This window comes from Macaca thibetana, chromosome 4 (genome assembly GCF_024542745.1).
Source record: "Macaca thibetana thibetana isolate TM-01 chromosome 4, ASM2454274v1, whole genome shotgun sequence".
Classification (NCBI taxonomy): domain Eukaryota; kingdom Metazoa; phylum Chordata; class Mammalia; order Primates; family Cercopithecidae; genus Macaca; species Macaca thibetana.
The window spans coordinates 40,692,710-40,712,048 of NC_065581.1; the positions used below are offsets into that span (position 1 = coordinate 40,692,710).

Genomic DNA, 19,339 nt, shown 5'->3' on the forward strand with positions numbered 1-19,339 from the left:
ATCATGACATAATCACTTCCCAAAAAGCCCCACCCTTCACATTATTACAACAAAGATTATGTTTCAACATATGCATTTTGGAGGGAACACAGACATGTGAACCATAACATAGTTCCACTGGCAGGGGCTAACGCATAGTAGGTCTTTATTAAATATTGACTGCATGAATGAATAGCAGAAATGCAAGGAGAATTTATGCTTTCTACAGTTTTTCTTTAAGAAGGAAGCAAGAATGGTTACTGTTTGGATAAATTTACCCAGGGACCAGCTTCACGGGATGGTGTTTAAACAGATAAATCCAATTGGCATCTCTTCCTTGTATACGTTCGTTGACGACAGGGGCCTGGGGAGCAGGCTGCGTGTTCCACACAGCGGGTGCGGATGGGCCTGCACATGCGCCTGGGACTGGTTGTGGGTTGCAAGCACAGGATGATCCTGCTTTTCTGTAAATACCGAGCCACAAACATTGGCAGCGACTTTCTGGCCGTTGTCCTCAGTGGTGTGTGATTCTTGCGGCTTTTCCCAGGGTGTACCACAGGAGTGTGACAGTGGTGACCATCGATGGGGAGGCTGGCAGCACTCAGGGTGATGGGCAGAACCCCATGGTTGGTTCCCTCTAAAGATACCCATGTTGGAGGCTGAGTGACACCTTGTTTGGCACCAGTTGGAGAGTTTATAGCCTGTGAAGGTTCTTACACTTACCAAGAGGAAATTGGGCAATAGAAATTTATGTGAATGTCCATGGGATAAGAAAAAAGCAACATGTCCCCAGGTCAGTAGTGATCTTACCTTCAGGGGTTTGTTTATGCGTTGGCACACTCAGACATTTGTACTCAGTGCCTGCCATATATGCCTGTCCTCATTCTAGGGATGCAGACTGAACCTGGTCCCTGCCCTCAGAGGGCTTAGTTTCTGGTAACAGGGTTTGAAGATTGGGAGGATGGGAGCTGAAGCTGGCACCCTCCCCAGAGCTGTTCTGAGCTAGCCCCTCAGAAATGGGAAGTATCATTTCTCCATTCATTAGCTCCTCTGTTCACCCGCAAGTTGTTGCTGGCCAGAAGCACCTTCGTACCACCCTTCTAGATTTCTCATGCTCCCTCCTTCCCCAGGCTGAGTTAGTGACCCTTCAGCCATACTCTCGTCATTCCCTGTGCAGCTCCACCGAGATACTTCTGCCCACTACCCCGGCCTGCTCACATGTGTACCGCCTTTCCGACTGGGAGCTTTTTGATGATCAGGTCTTAGTTTTATTCACTGCTGCATCCTACAGTGCACAGTGTCTGGCCCAGAGTGGGGTTCATAGATGGTTGTGGAGTGGATGACCATGGGACAATGCTGGGCTACATTATCATCTCCAGCATTCACACTGAAGCCTGTGCCTGTCTATTTTCGTCTCTTTCTGGGTCAGTCATGGAGAGGCACGGCTCTCAGGGAAGTTGCTGAGAAGCTGGGGCATTGTGAGAAGTTGGAGAAATCTGGGAAGCCACAGGCTGGAGTCCCTGGGCTCTGGTGAGTCCTCTGTGACCGCCATTCCACACACTCCCTGCCAGGGAGGGAGGCAGGTGGGCTTCAGGGTTGACAGAGTGAGGCTCTGAGTCCAGACTGTGCTTGTGCTGAGGCCCACGTCTTCTTCGTCATGAGTGGGGACAAGCGATGCTGACAGACAGACCTACCCCTGCAGCCCTCCAGCTCAGGCAGCGCAGCTGGGCCAGCAGGAGAGCGGGCCGCCTGGGAATAGCTGGGAAGCAAGTCCAGGCCTTGGGCCCACCTCCCCCCAAGGCCAGGATGTGGCGTGGGACCCAGGCCTGCGGAGGTTCCCACCGCTCAGCTCCTGCACTCCCAAATGCTCCAGGCCCAGGCAGCATTGCTTAGCAGGAGGGGGTGGCGAGGGGCTCCAGCTGCCTGGGTCAAGACTGCATCAGGACCAGGGCCGCCCTACAGGCACACACCTCTGACATTTAGCCTCCACCTGGATAGCTGCCAGTGGTCCTGCAGCCAAGCCCAGCTTTGCTTGGGGGAGGAGAGTCAGGGATTAACCATTTCAGGCCCTTCCTCCATCAGGCAGAGACTGGTCTTCTTAGGTCAACCATGTACCAAGGACTGGAGTGGGTCTATTTACAAATGTTGCCTCTTTTAATCTTCACATCAATGTGAGGGTGTGGGCATCATCTCCATTTCTCAGATGAGTAAACTAAGGCACGTGGGGAGTTATGTAACTTGCCTAAGTCTACACAGTAAGTTTCATATATTCCTTCTTTATTACAAGGGCCTATTATGCACCAAGTAGTAATTCTAGTCACTGAGGATACAGCAATGAATGAAGGACAAAAATGCCCCATGGAATATACATTCTTGTGGGAGGGATAATAAATACATGGGATGTATAGTCTCTCAGATGGTGATAAGTCTATATGGAAAATGAAGGAAAGGGAGATGGGAGGTGCTGGGAGTGGGGCTGCTATTTCAGATGCCCTTGAAAGACCTCATTGAGAGGGTGGGAGTTATTCACACTTAGTGCTGAATAGGTGCCTGGTGCTACCCTAATTGTTGTACCTGACTCACTAAATTAATCCCCACAATTAATCCCCACAATCTTTGAGGCAGATTACTATTATTATTCTCATTTTCACATGGGGAAACTGAGGCACAGGGAGGTTAAGTAACTTGCCAAAGATGACACAGCAGATGAGAAGCAGCTCTGGAATTTGCACCCAGGAAGTCTAACTCCTGAGTTCTGGTTCTTAACTTGTGTGTGGTACTGCCAGGGCCACAAAGACAGTAAATGGGTGGGAATGTCAAGAGGCTTGTAAGACCCCACCTGAACAGTCCAGGTCCGTGGCCTGGGGGGGCAGGCATGCTGAGGGACAGGTGCACTAGGGGGCAGGTGCACTGTGGGGACAGGAGCACTGGGGGGTAGGTGCACTGGGGGGGGCAGGTGCACTGGGGGGCAGGTGCAGTGCAGAGTAGGTGCACCGGGGAGGCAGGCATACTGGGGGGACAGGTACACTGCGGGGACAGGTACACTGTGGGGACAGGTGTACTGCGGGAGTAGATGCACTGGGGGAACAGGTGTACTGGGGTACACTAGGGGGGCAGGTGCACTGGTGCTCACTCTTCTGCAGCTCCCTTGGTGAGGAAAGGGTAGAGGGGCCAACAGGTCAGTTGCAATTAAACCTGGATGAAAGTGGGGCTTGACTAGTTTGTGTCGAATAAGGAGAGGATGAACTCCCCAGTGAGGGGGTCCCAGAGGCTGCCCGTCTCCCCTCTCCTCCTATGCCAGCCAGCCTCCCTGAGCCCTCCGAGGACTCAGATCTGAAACAAAAGTGGGACTATTTTTTGCTCTTGTCCTCTTCTTCCCTTCCTTTTGTCTATCTGGGAATAACCCACTTGGTGGTGATGATGATGATGACATAATAGCAGCTCATATTTATTGAAAACTTACTAAACTGGGTGGTGAAAATGAATAATGACTCCCAGCTGTGCAGGAAAAAGTAATTGATTCTTATAATGGATAATTTGCAATGAAAAACTTAGTGTGAAAAATAAAGGTACTTTAGTCTCTGATTTGCTTTGGAGCAAGGTCCCATCAAGTTGAAATTCAAACTTCCTGTGAGGGCAGCTCCCAGTGCCCCTCCCCTGTATGGTCTGGCTTCCTGGGGAAGCTCCAGTATTTTCCTGGTGACCAGGGAAGGGCCTGGGGGCTGCAGGGTTTCTGCAGATCTCCACGGAGCTGTACCTTGCTCTCTGCTGCTTGGGCCTCTGTGCTGAACTCCACTGAAGGGGCCAGGTCTCGTCCTGTCCCCAGGGCCTCTGAGGGTAGACTTGGCACCCACTGCTGAAGCTTAGGGCTTCCTCAGGCCCCTGGCTCTGCAGAACATCCACCCACTCCTGGAGGACCCAAGTGTCCAGTGGCTGCTCTGGGATGTGAGGATTCTAAATGGGTGGGCCCGAGGGCAGCCCCCAGGTAATTTTCTCAGCTGTCACCAGCCATATTTGCTCAGAACTGGGCTTAGGCAGGGTTTCTTCAAGGAGCGTGACCTTTCCCCAACCCTGCACCCCATTCTGAAATTCTCCAAGTCATTGGGTTATTTCTAATGACACTGCAAACCACCCCACTCCTCTCTTCTCTGGAGGTGGGGAAGGAAGTGGAATCCTGGGCATTTACTTTCTTTTCTTCCCAGTACTAGAAAGATTTTCTTTTTCTTCTTCTTTTTCTTTCTTCTCCTTCTCCTCCTCCTCTTCCTCCTTCTCCTCCTCCTCTTCCTCCTTCTCCTCCTCCTCTTCTCCTCCTCCTCCCTCTCCTCCTCCTTCTCCTCCCTCTCCTCCTCCTTCTCCTCCCCTCCTCCTCCTTCTCCTCCCTCTCCTCCTCCTTCTCCTCCACCTCCTCCTCCTTCTCCTCCCTCTCCTCCTCCTTGTCCTCCTCCCTGTCCTCCTCCCTCTCCTCTTCCTCCCTCTCCTCCACCTCATCCTCCTTCTCCTCCACCTCATCCTCCTTCTCCTCCCTCTCCTCCACCTTCTCCTCCCTCTCCTCCACCTTCTCCTCCCTCTCCTCCACCTTCTCCCTCTCCTCCTCCTTCTCCTCTTCCTTCTCCTCCTCCTTCTCCTTCTCCTCCTTCTCCTTCCCTTCCCTCCTCCTTGATGGAGTCTCGCTCTGTCGCCCAGGCTGGAATGCAGTGCTGCAATCTCAGCTCACTACAACCTCTGCCTCCCAGGTTCAAGTGATTCTTCTGCCTCAGCTTCCCAAGTCGCTGAGATTACAAGCCACATCTGGCTAATTTTTTTTTGTATTTTTATTAGAGACAGAGTTTCACCATGTTGGCTGGGTTGGTCTTGAACTCCTGACCTCAAGTGATCTGCCTACCTCGGCCTCCCAAAGTGCTGGGATTACAGGCTTGAGCCACTGTGCACGGACTATAAAGGTTTTCTATTGCCCTGTCCTGTCTAGAGGAGACATCATTGCCTCGTATCAACTGTTCCTCCCTCTATGCGCCATTTTGTTCTGGAAGCTATCAGTCTTCTTTTCCCAGGGAAAACAAGGTCCTGGCTTAGCTCTGATATTAGAATTGTACAAGAAAAAATGAAAAGGAAAAATGAAACACTGGCATTTTCCAGAGGCAAATATGTTGGGAAATTTTTAAACTATTTTCCTTGTGAAATCCTCTGTATCTGACAAGCAGTGCTATGCCTGAATTCTCACCCAGTCCTCACTACTACCTTGGGGTTAGGTCCTGTCATAGTCTCTACAGATGAAGGAGGTAAGACTTAGAGAAGTCAAGCAGCTTTCCCACAGTCTTGCAGCTTGTTAGTGGCAGAGCCAAGTTTAGAATCTAAAAATTCTGGATTCTTGACCCCGTCGTATGCCTAAGGCTTTTGCTGCTTCTCAGAAACGCGTCTTGGGGTAATGGTTCTTTAGCACTCAGTGACGTGTGATGTAGCGCCTTGAATAATGTACAACATCCCCCAGAGAAATGGGTATGGGTTTCAGTTGGCTCCACCAGGGGTAAATATAAGGGCATACCTCTTATATTGTCATAGGATATCTCATTTCAGATTTAGAGAGGGGCTTGCTGGTTTTCAAATTCCCCCATTTGTATGCATGTGACTACCTACATCCTTCTTTTTTCACTCATTTTGACTGTGATTTTTCACAAACTGTTTGGGTGACTGCACTGGAGAAAAAGTGTGATGTGGACATCCTTCAACTCCACTCTGCTTCCCTAGTGAAAGAGGCCTTTGATTTGCAGCTGTAGCTCCTGTTTGCCGAGCCTGGTACAGCCCTGACTCTCAGTTCTCAAGTTGGCCAAAGCCCTGCCCTTTTCTGTCTGCTAGGAGCTGTTGAGGATCATGTGCGACATTTGAAAACTCAGCTCTGGTTTCACTTGCACTGGAGTTGAAAGGCCAAGGGGGTATCTGGGCACCACCTACAAATAGTCAGGGGGAAATAAACTCCCACTTTATGTTTTAAGCTTTTATTACATAATCAGCATCATGCTGTTGGTGTTATAATATTGACTGTATATAAGAGGAAGGAGAAAATTCAGCCATAATCACACCACATGCATTTGGATTCACATTTCCAAAAGCTCCAATGCCCTGGGAATTCTGAGATGGAGGGCAGGGAAAGGAAGGGAGAAAAATCAATGAGAAGTGATTAAGGTGACCTGAAGTGGCAGGAGCCAAGCCAACGCACAGGCTCAGTTTCAGACTCACTTTCCCTTAAGACAGAGCTCTGGCATTGTCTTCTCCAGGAAGCCTTCCCTGGTGTCCTCCTTGTCAACAGCCAGCCTATCAGGTGCCTCTCTCCACCCACACCACAATGCCTTACTTGGGTCACTGTGTGCTTCCCGCATTGTGTCATGACTATCTGTTTATGTGCATGACTCTCCCACTGGACTGTGAGCTCCAGGTGCTCAGGAATGTATTTTGTTCATCTCTTTATCTCTGGTGCCTGGCACATCTGAACAAGCCCAGAAATGCTGGTTGACATGGTCATAAGGTAAGATGCTGGACATAGAGGTCCAGGCAGTGACTAAAGATGGCATGCATTTAGACTCAGACAAATTTCTAAAGTCTGCAGGGTGGAGAACAGCATGGGGTCATGAAGTGTGTTATCCATGTCTGATACAGTATGTTTTATTTTATGTATTTTCTGTGTGTAAAAGAGAGAGCAGGAAGATTTGACAGTGTCCCACCAGTGGCTGGGAGATCTCTTCTCATGTTAGAAGAGACTTGATGAACATGAGCTGGGGTTCTATTTTTTCCTTATGACAATATGAGCTCCAAACTCTGGGCTCCAAATCTAGTGCTCTCTTCTTTAGCCTGCAGGAGGGCAGGGACTATGTCTTTTCTCATATTGGTGCCAGGTCACAGAGTTGGTGCTCAGAGAACATTTGTGGAATGAGTGGCTGAAGGAATGAACAAACATATGGAGGAAGGAACTCTTGCCATCCAGTGAGATTCATCAGGGAAGGCTTGAGGGGATACGCATTGAGTGTGGCTATGAAAGAGGCAGGGGCATGGGTTGGCGAAGATGCAAAGAGGACTCTGTGGTTGAGTGGTTGGAAGAAGGCTGTTGGTACCCCTCTTGGTGCCCACCCTAATGAGATGGCCAGGCTGATGCTGACTTGGAAGGACCTTGTCTTGAGAAGGGGAGGTTGGGGAACTGAGGGAAGTCATACAAAGACAGGCCCAGAGATGGTTTCCCCCTTATATTCTTCTTCCTTTCCTCCAGAACTTGGAGACATTGCTAAGATTCCTTGAATCCCCAGGGCAGGGTTGGGGGTGGGGTGGTTGGGGGGACAGTTGTAACAAATGAGTCCGGACACAGGCATGTGGAGTGTGGCCCAGAGAAAAGGGGAGGAGGGGAAACATGGATTGCAAGCTTGGAGAGAAGGAAGTTCTATTTTGGGTGACTTTAAATCCCAGCCCCTCTGCCGGCCAGATTCGCAGCAGACCAACCCTCTCTGCACAAGATTCCCTCATTCTCAGTTCTGTGCACTTGCCTTGGCTCCATTTTAGCTCATGTCGCTGCATCCTTTAAGACTTAGTTCATTCATACTTTGGTGTTCTATCTCTTGGTATTCTTGTCTGCATCTAAAACCTTCCCCCAGCCTTCCAGTCTTCTTAAAGAAGTCATCCCTAAATAACAGCAGCAAAAATGACATCTACAGTTTATCCACATTTCTACTACGGGCCATGCACCACCCTGGGTGCCTTATGTGTCCTTCTTCAACTCACAAGAAAAACGTGAGGTCATTATTACTGTGATCTCTAGTTGACAAATGAAGACACTGAGCCCAAGAGAGGTCAAGTAAACCAGGCAAGGTCATATTGTTAGTTGGTGACAAAGCTGTACCTAGAACCCAGGTATGCCTAACTCCAAAGCCCCATTGTCATCTATTCTCATAGCTACAGAGCCTTCTCTCTAAATCAGAAACTCTGGGGTGGGGCCCAGCAATCTGCATTTTAACAAGCCCTCCAGGAAATTCTGATGCAGGATGAAGCTCGAGAATGGCTGCTTTGGCTGATCTGGCTCCAAACTGGCTGCAAACCTCCAAGTCCACCCTAAATTGGGGGAAAGCCCATTTGTTAACTGCCGTTACTCAGCCTTACTATTCTATTTACTAGCTCTGGACATAGGGCAAGATACTCAAGTTTCCTGAGCCCTTGTTTCCCTGGTTGTAAAATAGGAACAATTCCAACTCTTCTAGAGGCACTGCCCTGGTGTCTGGTTTCCAAGAGATCTTCTGTGAGTGGCTGTCAGTACTCAGCACCTTAGCATCACCTGGAGAACTTTCACAAAGTATTAATGCCCACTCCCTCCCTTCTCGGACTAAGTCAGCATCTCTGGGAGTGGGCCTGGGGCATGAGTAGCTCTGATGTGCATGTGGGTGGAGAACCCTGCTGCCCACTCTCAGGCTTCTCCCTCCCAATCACTTCCTCAAGGGAAGAGCCAAGGCGTCTCCAACTGGTGACTCTCAAAGAAGTATGAGCTGGGCCTGCCAACTGCTTCCCCCATCTCTCTTGGATCTGCCACCTGCAGGGTGGGTGCATCTGGCCGGCTCTTGGCCGTGAGCTCAGGAGCTTGCTCCTATGGGGAGGTCCATGGTCCCCATCCTATGCTAGTGATTGGATGTGTGAATTGGCCTCATTCATGAGTGGAATATTAGGAGTGCATTTGGCCGGTAAAGCCACTTCCTCCCAACAACTCTATCAGAAACATAGCTGCTATTCTCATACTCCTGACCTCAGGTGATCCACCTACTTCAGCCTCCCAAAGTGCTGACAATTATGATGAAACCCCGTCTCTACTAAAAATACAAAAATTAGCCAGGCATGGTGGCACGCACCTGTAATCCCAGCTACTCTGGAGGCTGAGACAGACAGAATTGCTTGAACGCGGGAGGCAGAGGTTGCAGTGAGCCGAGATCGCGCCATTGCACTCCAGCCTGGGCAACAAGAGTGAAACTCCATCTCACACACACACACACAAAAGATGCCATTTTGACTTCTATCAGGGGCTTCATGCGTCTGTTTCTCAATTGGTCCTGAACTTGAGCATGAAGGGGAAACTTGTATGTATGGCCCCTACAAAACCCCAATGCCATATATTTTATGGAGTTATTGCTGAATTTAATGAGATGGCATATTCAAGCCATCTAGTTAGTTGGTTGTCAGTAAATGTTTGCTGCACCAGAATCAAAACAGGCCCCCTCTGATCAGCCCTACACTCTCCCTGTGGGATGGACCTCCCAGCCTCAAACCACCTCTACCGCCAGCCCATGCCTGACGGATAATTCCCTAGTCACCACCTCACTCAAGTCAGTCCACACATCCGACGCCTTCTGGTAGGGATTTGCAGAAGATCTGCAGGTGAGAGAGGAGCAGGGGGCTGTGGAGTTAGGCATGTTGGGGCTCTAGGCACAGTGTTGCCAGTAACTAGCAGTCTGCCCTCACCTGGTTCCCTCAGCCTCTCTGGGGCCCAATGTCTTCATTTGTCAACTAGAGATCACAGTAAGAATGACCTCACGTTTTTCTTGTGAGTTGAAGGAGGACACATAAGGTACCCAAGGAGGTGCATGGTCCATAGAAGAAACGTGGATAAATTGTAGATGTGGATTATTATTGCTATTATTATTGAAGATGGCGCCACCTTTTCAAATTCCCGGGTGATGCTGATGCTGCTGGCCTAGGGACAAATTTGAAAATAACCGCGCTCAATGAAAACAGAATGCAGGTGCGCTCTGACTTTTGGGAATTCTAGGGAGAGTGGCTGGTTGGTTGAGGCCTTATCTGACCTGGATGCAGTCCAGTGTTTGGTAAACTTGCCTACAAATTAGTGTCACCTGGAGAGATTTTACAACTGTCAGAGCCTGCCTGGGACTGAGAAGGTTCCTGTGATATGGGACTTTCTTTTTTCTTTCTTTTTTTTTTTTTTGAAATGGAGTCTTGCTCTGTCACCCAGGCTGGCATGCAGTGGTGCAATCTTGGCTCACTGCAACCTCCACCTCCTGTGTTCAAGTGATTCTCCTGCCTCCGCCTCCCGAGTAGCTGAGATTACAGGCACACACTACCACACCTGGCTAATTTTTGTGTTTTTAGTAGAGACGGGGTTTCACCATGTTGGCCAGGCTGGTCTCCAACTCCTGACCTCAAGTGATCCACACACCTTGGCCTCCCGAAGTGCTGGGATTACAGGCGTGAGCCACCGTGCCTGGTTGGGACTTTCAGTTTTAAAACTAGGGCGATCTTGGGCAAACCACGATGAACTGCTCACCCTAGTGGCTCCCCCTCTCCCTTCTCCCACAGAGATGGTATTAATTGGTTCAGGCTGGGTCCAGGCATCGTTTTTTTTTTTTTTTTTTTTTTAAATTGCCCCGTGATTCCACTTTGCAGCCAGGCAAGAAAACCTGAGGGATCTGCTCATAACTTTGGATAGAAGGTGTGAATTGTTAAAAAGGTTTGTAAAAATTCTGGCGAAAAAAGAGGAAAGAGAAACGTCAGTGAATTAAATTGCCTGCATCCAGATCACCTAGGGAACTTGTTAAAATGCAGATTCCTCGTTCTTCCTCCCAGATCTGCTTACTTAGAAACTCTGAGGGCAGGGCCCTGGAATCTGCATCTTTTGGCAGTGCACTAGGTGGACTCAAAAGGTGCACTTAGTTTGAGATGTTCTGTTGAAAGTGGAGAAAACAGGAATTAAATTGAGAGAAGAGAGCTGGGAAACCCAGGATATTGTTTAAGCAGGTAGTCTGTTGAGTGGTTCTGACCTGAGAACCAAGCTCAGGACCTGAAGCCAAAAGGAGGAATCAGAAGGGTGCAGATGGAGACCTGAAGAAAGGGATCAGCCTCAGCCTGGGCTGGAGGTCAGCCAAGCTGGCAAGAAAGGACAATGCCTGAGAGAAATGGTTCCAAGCTTAGAGCATGTGCAGGCTCACAGAGCAGTATGAGGTGAGTCCACACTGCCAGCAAATCGCAGGAGGCTCTGCATAACCAGCCTCCCAGAGGCCAGTGAGGGGAGCCCAGTGTTCACACAGGTGAGCACAGACTTGATGCAGGAAGCATTTCTATGTAGAACCCAGTAGACTGGATATGAAGGCTGGATAATCTATAAAATAGAGAACTGTGTGTGGGTGCAGGAGTACCTCTGTGTTGGGGGAGAAGAATGGGAGTTTAAGACAGCTGGGTCATGGCCAGGCACAGTGGCTCACACTCACAATCCCAGCACTTTGGGAGGCTGAGGCAGACAGATCACTGGAGGCCAGGAGTTCAATACCAGCCTGGGCGACGAAACCCTGTCTCTACACAAAATTCAAAAATTAGCCAGGTGTGATGGGTACATGGCTATAGTCCCAGCTACTTGGGAGGCTCAGGCAGAGGTTGCAGTGAGCCAAGATCGCACCACAGCACTCCAGCCTGGGCAAGAGAGTCTCAAAAAAATAAAAAATAAATAAAAATTAAAAAATAAAATAAAAAGACAGCTAGGTCAGAACCTGCCTCTAATCCTGGCTCAGTCAGTTTTGGGCTTGTGACCTTGGGAAGGTTGCTTCACTTCACTGAACATCAGTTTCCTTATCCTTAAAATCGGGATGCTAATACCCACATTTCAGAGTTTCTTGTGAGAATTAAGTGAGATAGTACATATAAAATGCCTGGCATATAGCAGTATTTCAGACAAAAGAAGAGTTAAAGATGCTTCTCTATCTTTGAAGTTCGGGGTGGTCCGGGGGGAAGGAAAGGAGAGGTCAGTTGTAGAGGAAGTTGGTGGCACTAGCATCAGCGCATCTGAATGGAAATGTGGATCGTTGGAAATGTGGAGCTGGAGATGAGGGAAAAGAGAAGTTTGGAGTGACCATTGCTGAATTAGTCTGAAGGAAGGAGATGGAGGGGAGTTTTTGGAGGGGAGAGGATACAGGAGAAGGCCAGACATCCAGGGTCTGCACCTTGGCAAAGCCCTGGTCTATCTACTATGTGCCAGGCTCTTTGCTGGGCACCAGGGTGCCCATTTCACTGTGCAACACTGTCCCTGACCTAAGAAGATCACAGCCCAGGGGGAGTGACTGTAATTCAGGAAACAATAGATCTGCCTGATATTTGATTATGGGAGAAACACAGGATGCTGAGGAGGAGGAAGGGTGGCCGGGAAGGCTTCCAGCAGGAAGTGAGGCTTGCCAGGTGTTTCAGCTGAGAGGTTCCAGGGGCGGGGTTCCAGGGGAGGGGCTTCAGGGGGAGGGGCTCTGGGAGGAGGGACTCCAGGGGAAGGGGTTCCAGGGGGGCGAGAACTCCTTGGGGAAGGGTGGGGAGGGGATCCTAGGGGGAGGAGCTCCAGGGGGAGGGTTCCAGGGGGAGGGGCTCTGGGAGGAGGGGTTCCAGGGGGAGGGGCTCCAGGGGGAGGGTTCTAGGGGGAGGGGCTCTGGGAGGAGGGGCTCCAGGGGGAGGGGTTCCAGGGGGGTGGGAACTCCTTGGGGAAGGGTGGGGGAGGGGCTTCTAGGGGGAGGAGCTCCAGGGAGATGGTTCCAGGGGGAGAGACTCCAGGGGGAGGGGCGGTCCCAGGGGCAGGGTTCCATGGGGAGGAGCTCCAGGGGCAAGGTTCCAGGGGGAGGGACTCTGGGAGGAGGGGGCTCCCAGGGGAGGGGTTCCAGGGGGGTGGGAACTCCTTGGGGAAGGGTGGGGGAGGGGCTCCAGAGGGAGGGCCTCTACTTGGAGGGATTACTGGGAGGAGCTCTGACCTGAGTGGCTTCGGCTGAATCAGAGGCTAGGGGGAGCCTGGCGTTCTTGGGGCAGGTGGATCAGATTTCACATTGTTCACAACTTGAGGAGAGAGAACTGAGAAAAGGCTTCTGAAGGGGTGACAGGGTGGAAAGAGGCGACACACAGCAGTGCACTTTCCAGGATGAGGTGGGTAAGTGGCTTCAACACTGGGCACTGAGGAGGGGGATCCCTTCAGTGGCAGTAATCGGGGTAGAGCTTGCAAGGATATCTGGGTTGAAAAGAGACAATTTAGAAACAGGGAGTCCATTCAAGGACTGTTCTCAGGGCTTGAGGATTGGCCTGTGTTCTTAGAGGAAATCTCAGCTTCTGTAGCCTGGAGTCCTGGAGCCAGAGCCTCATTTCCGTCAGAGAAAGCATCCCTCAAAGCACAGAGAGGAAAAATATCTCATACCTTTTACATGCAAGATGCCTTTTGTTGACAGGGAGGAGGGGGAAATTAAAAACAGAAGTGAAACAAACAGAATTCCAAGGCCTGATTTAACCATGCAGGTTTATAAAGAAGCATTCCTTTGCCACTTGCTGAGGGTCACTTGAGACACCTATTGAGGGTGCCTGGCCAAGGCCTGGATGCCTTCACGAGTTGAAGGACCTGAGTCACTGGGTGGGCCATGAAGGTTCATTCCTGGGGTGTTAACCACTTTCTTCACTCTGCCTCTCCCCACACACTGCTGTTAGATGTCATTCCTTCAGGAAGAGCTCACTGAGGACCGAGGACCTGCTGCACACAGTCCACTGCGCCAGGAGCTATTCTCGTGGGCTCAGAGTCTAGATGGGGGAGAAGTTAATTGGTATAAAAAACATAAATGTGGCCAGGCACAGTGGCTCATGTGTAGAATGCTAGCACTTTGGGAGGCCGAGGCGGGTGGATCACTTGAGGTCAGGAGTTGGAGACCAGCCTAGCCAACATGATGAAATCCCTTCTCTACTAAAAATACAAAAAATTAGCCAGGTGTGGTGGTGGGCGCCTGTAAACCCAGCTACTTGGGAGGCTGAGGCAGGAGAATTGCTGGAACCTGGGAGGCGGAGGTTGCACTGAGCTGAGACTGTGCCGCCTCTCTCCAGCTTGGGCAACAGACAGAGACTCCATCTTAAAAAAAAAAAAATAAACAATGCATATAAGATATTAAATAATGTAAAGTGCCACGAGGTAGTATACAATGACGTGTCCTATAAACAGCAGACAAAAAGTGCTTTGAGTTTATTTAGGGGAATGCAGGTAGATTGGAGTGGTTAGGAAGGCTGCTTGAGGAAGGTGGGATCTGCAGTGGAGATGGATGAGAGAAGACGGGGAGGAAGCAGGGGAGGTGGGCATGAGATTGGGGGGAGGGGTAATGTTGAGAATCCACATGCAGAACGAGCTAGTCCATTCTTTACTAGGTTTCAAAGCTAAAATAGTCTCCTGCTTTTATTATTTAATTTCAGAAGGATGTACAAGCTTTGTGTATGCTTAATGTCATGTCATCACATTGATGATATGTCTTATAATTGATAGAGTCAAGAATTCAGGAAATAAAGCAATTTATTTTTTATCATACCAATTTTTAAAAACTTTTTTTTTAAATTGACAGATAACATTGTAGCAATTCATTTAATCCTTTAACTCTTATCAAGTTCCTGCTGTGTGTATGGAAAGAGCACTGTGGGGGGAGTTGGAGATAAAAATGTCCCTGCCCTCTAGGAATTTCAGTCCCTTGAGCAATGGTGCATTTGAGGAGGAATGAGTGGGATACCGTGACTGGAAACCAGGGAGTGTGGAGTGGAGGAGTGGGGTGTGATGGGGAAGAAAGATCAGGGTGGGGAGTAGTCCAGCAGTTACTGAGATGTAGATCGAGGCCACTTGAACAGGAAGCCACCCCAGAGTGAAGTAACTTGTCTGTGTTCCGTCCGGACCACTCAGGGACTGTGGGTAACATTTTTGGAAACACACAGGGAGTGGCCAGCCAGGCCGCTCTTCCTGGGAAGGGCTGCCTGCGCTGGCTGCTGGAGAAGATGGGCAGGGCCAGCTGCGTGATTTGCGGGCCCAGCACAAAATGAAAATGCGGGACTCCTTGTTCAAAAATTATTAAAAGTTTCAAGACAGCAACAGCAGAGCTTTAAACCAAGCGCAGGGCCCTTCTGAGTGTGCCCAGCTCACACGCCCAAGAGGCCAATCCTGAAGGTGGGACAGCCTAGACCTTTCTGTGACTAAGTGTGTGGTGAGATGATGGGGCCCAATTGCTGTGTGTGACTAAGGACAGGGTTTCGTTATGCAAGCACTGAGTTGTTTCCTGTGAGCTGGGATGGGGAGATGGGGAAGAGATGGGAAGTGCGCCACAGGAGGTGCTATGGCTGTGGCGATGCCTGCGGTGTACAGTGATGCTGCCGTTTACAAGCCGTGTTCTGCTTGCCGTGGGAAGGCTGTATCTGAATGTTGGCATCAGTCAGACTGACGTCACGTGTTTTATCTACTTTACTAACTTGGGCAAGTTACCGATCTTCTCTGAGCCTTACTTTTCCCATATGTAAAAATGGAGATCATATTACTGCTTTTGCAGGATGCTGGCATCCTTAAATAATAGGTATAAAATTTTGAGCCTAGCCTAGCTTTTAATAAATACTAGTATTCTCTTTTCTAGAAATGTGTGAAATATTTATGTTTTAAAGTGTGGAGCATGGAATAGTTTGGGATACGTTATTGTCAGCAACTTGCTTTTTCTATTTCAAGCTAAATGGGGATGTAAAACCTACCACCCTGATTTCAAATAGCAGAGGCAGGGGGTTGCGGGGAAGTATGCCCCATTGTAGTATACACCCAAGGGGAACCCAGTTTCTGCTGGACACACACACACACATACACACACGCCACCCAGAGCTAAATCGAAACTGGGTTGGAATGTGATAGTGTGTTACAGGAAGAGCCCTAGTTTGGGCATCGTCTCCTGGTTTTGAACCTCAGGGTCCTCATCAGTCAAAAGTTCTGACCTCTCAGGGTTGTTGTAAGATTAAACGAGATGCATGGTCTATGGCGTATGTAAGCATCCTTTGAATGGGTCTGTGCTCCCAGGCTATAGTGTGGTTCATGGGAAAAAGAAGAAAAGACATTGCCTTCTGAACAGTAACATTTCCTAAATATTATGCTTGGGCAACTCCTTTATAAACAAAGAGCGGGCTGGTCAGAAATTGGCACAGGGGCTGATTTCCAGTGATCTTACTGTTTCTTCTGCTCATATACCTTGGGGAGTTGCCTGGGTCTTCTTTCTACTTAGACTTGGAAGTCGGTACAAGCATGTGTCTGCTTTTTGGAGATGAGCACACATATATGCACACCATACATGCACATATACATCACCTACGCCCCCCACCACACATACATACACCCCACACACCACACATATACACCATACACACACCACATGTACACAAACCCCATCACACTACACACACCACACATATACACCACACGTACACACCCCCCACACACATATACATACACCACACGTGCACATATACATCACCTACACCCTTACCACACATACATATACCACACAATACCACATGTACCCAAACCCCATCACACACACTACACACACCACACATATACACACCACACACACACATATACCACACATGCACATAAACCTTCTACACACACATCCACACATACACATACCACATTACACACATATCACACATACACACCACACACACACCACACATACACAAACCCCATCTATACACACATCACAGATACCATGTGTATACACCACACATACATATCCCGTACACATCACACATGCACCACACGTGCACAAACCCCATCTATGCACACATCACACATATACCATGTGTATACACCAGACATAGGCACACCACACACACAACACATACACACCCCACATGCACATATACACTCATCACACATGCACACACACCACCTAAACATACCCTGTCACACATACACATATCACACACACTGCACATACTACACATATACCACACCACACATATACCACACACACAAACCCCATCTACACATGCAGCACACACACAGTATACACATACCACATAGACCACACATACACATATACACACCACACACACAACCTGCATACACCCCCTACATACATATACCACACATACCACACATATACACCACATGTACACCACAAACACCACATGTACACAAACCCCATCTACACATATTCCACACATAAACACTACATATACACATACCACAAACCCCCCCCACATACCCATATCCCCATATCCCACCCCCACAAATGCCATACACATACCACGTATATACACCACAATACATGTCACACACACACCATACATACACACAACCTACACATACACCACACATATGTACCACACATACATATACTACACAACACATACACCACAGCACAGATACAGACACATACCAAGCACACATACACACATATATACCACACACACACCACCTACACACACATACATATACTCTGCCTGTGCACACCACACACACCACACACATATCACACATACATACCATATCACACCACACATACACATACACCACACACGTACATATACCACCTACACACACCAAACATATACCCCACTTACATACATGCTACACACATACTACACATACACACCACACATACACCACACACACATCATATGTATATACACACATCACACATACGACACCTGAACACACACAACACACACACCAGAGACACACACCACACATCCAATACACACACCACACACACACCCCATTTACATACACACCACATACACTACACAAACGTACCACAAATATACATACCACATCACACCATATATACACACACCACAGACACAGCCCCACTATACACATACCACATATGAACATATACCACCTACACACCATACATACATATATGCCACTCACACACATGCCACCTACAGACCCCATCTACATACCACACACACTACACAAACATACCACAAATAACATAGACATACCATATCACACCACGCATACACACACCTCAGACACATACCACATGCATATAAAACCCATCTACACACATGCACCACACATGAACATATACCTCTTACACACCACACATACACATATGCCACCCACACATATGCCACACATACCACACATACACATACCCTATCTACACACATACCGTGTGCCCACACACACCCTACACACATCACACATACATACCATATCACACCACACATGCACATATACTGCCTATACACATGACACATACACGTACCCCACCACACACGCCACACACATACTACACATGCATTCATGTCATCTGTCTTCTCCTCCCTCTTTCCTCCATTTTAGTGAGCATCTATACTTGCCTGTCCAGTGCACAAGGACTCAGGCTCCCTCCTGGACCCCACTCAATCCACATCCCTCCTAATGCTTTGTCCTGAAAACTCCCATTCCTAGTCCTCTTTGCCATCTCATCTGCCTCTAATAAATTTCTGAAGCGTGGCCCAGGCTGTGAGCACCCTGTTCTTATCCACCCAGGGCCCTGTCAATTCAGCTGAACCCAGGAGTGCAGAATAAGTCTAGAAGCACATCATTCAGAGAGCTGTTTGCAGGGTGACTGGGAAAGGGGGAAATGAGAGAGGTTGGCAGGGGTCTCAGCATGAGATCACGTGGGGCTGATCTGGAGCCTGGTGTTTGGGAATGAAACAAATGCTTCCAAGGCATTTTAGAAAAAGGTGGTGAGAATCATTCACAGGATGGGGCATTAGGGATTGAAGACAAAGGACAAAAGGGACTCTGAGCTTAGGAGACCACAGCTCTGTGAGGGCAGGAGCTGTGTCTGATGAGTTTGCCTGCATGTACCCAGCCCCGAGAGCAGTGCCGGGCATAGAGTAGGTGCTAAAAATCAATGATGGTTGGATGAATGAATGAGCAGATGAATGAATGAGCTCCTTTAGGGAGCTCATAGGATAGGATTCAATTCAAACAGCATCATTTAACACCTCATGTACTGTCTGACGCAGATCCTAGTGACAGGGGTAGAAGAAACTCCTAGACAATACGTAGTTTGACTGGCTCATTTACAGATGAGGCCCAAAGTACTCATGTTCTCTTGCCCGAGGTGCTTGCAATCTCCTATGGCATCAATAACCCTTGGTTGGACTTCTGTTCTTGATCTTTGGTAGCATCTCTGAGTATTCCCAGCCCTCATTCCACTCTACGATGCCCCCTCTAAACCATGTTTATGAGCAGAGGGTTTAGGGTGGACCAGAACCCCCGCTGGGATGCAGTTCTGCAGGCATTCCTCAGACTCAAACCTGTGTACTTCCCTTATCATAACCATGTCCACACTTTATTTTATTTGTGTCCCTTCCCAACCAGACTGAACTCATGCTTATTATACATTTTCACAGCTAAGAGCACGGTACTTAAGGACTCGACGAAGTTTTGTTTGAAAGTATGAATAGAGTGGTGAAATTGTACACACAAAATTTAGGAGGAGAAAAGGAGTCACCCTGGATTTATATTTTCAACGACATTTGCCTTTCAGGGGTTGGCTCAGCTCCCATCCTACCCCCTAGTTACCCCCTAGTC

The 19,339-nt window shown here is 48.8% G+C and overlaps 1 protein-coding gene across 6 annotated transcripts in view; it reads left to right on the plus strand.

The window, feature by feature from the left end:
* Window positions 1–19,339, plus strand: part of DAAM2 (dishevelled associated activator of morphogenesis 2) — a 979,794-nt gene that overhangs the window by 902,411 nt on the left and 58,044 nt on the right. Inside the window, exon 1 of one of the 6 annotated variants that reach the window (XM_050787569.1) lies at window positions 12,758–12,901. The exons of 4 other annotated variants lie outside the window; for them this stretch is intronic. The gene's annotated coding sequence lies outside the window, so the exon portion shown is untranslated. Of the gene's footprint in view, window positions 1–12,757; window positions 12,902–19,339 lie in introns of those variants that run through there. One more of the 6 variants, XM_050787572.1, reaches the window with a different exon arrangement.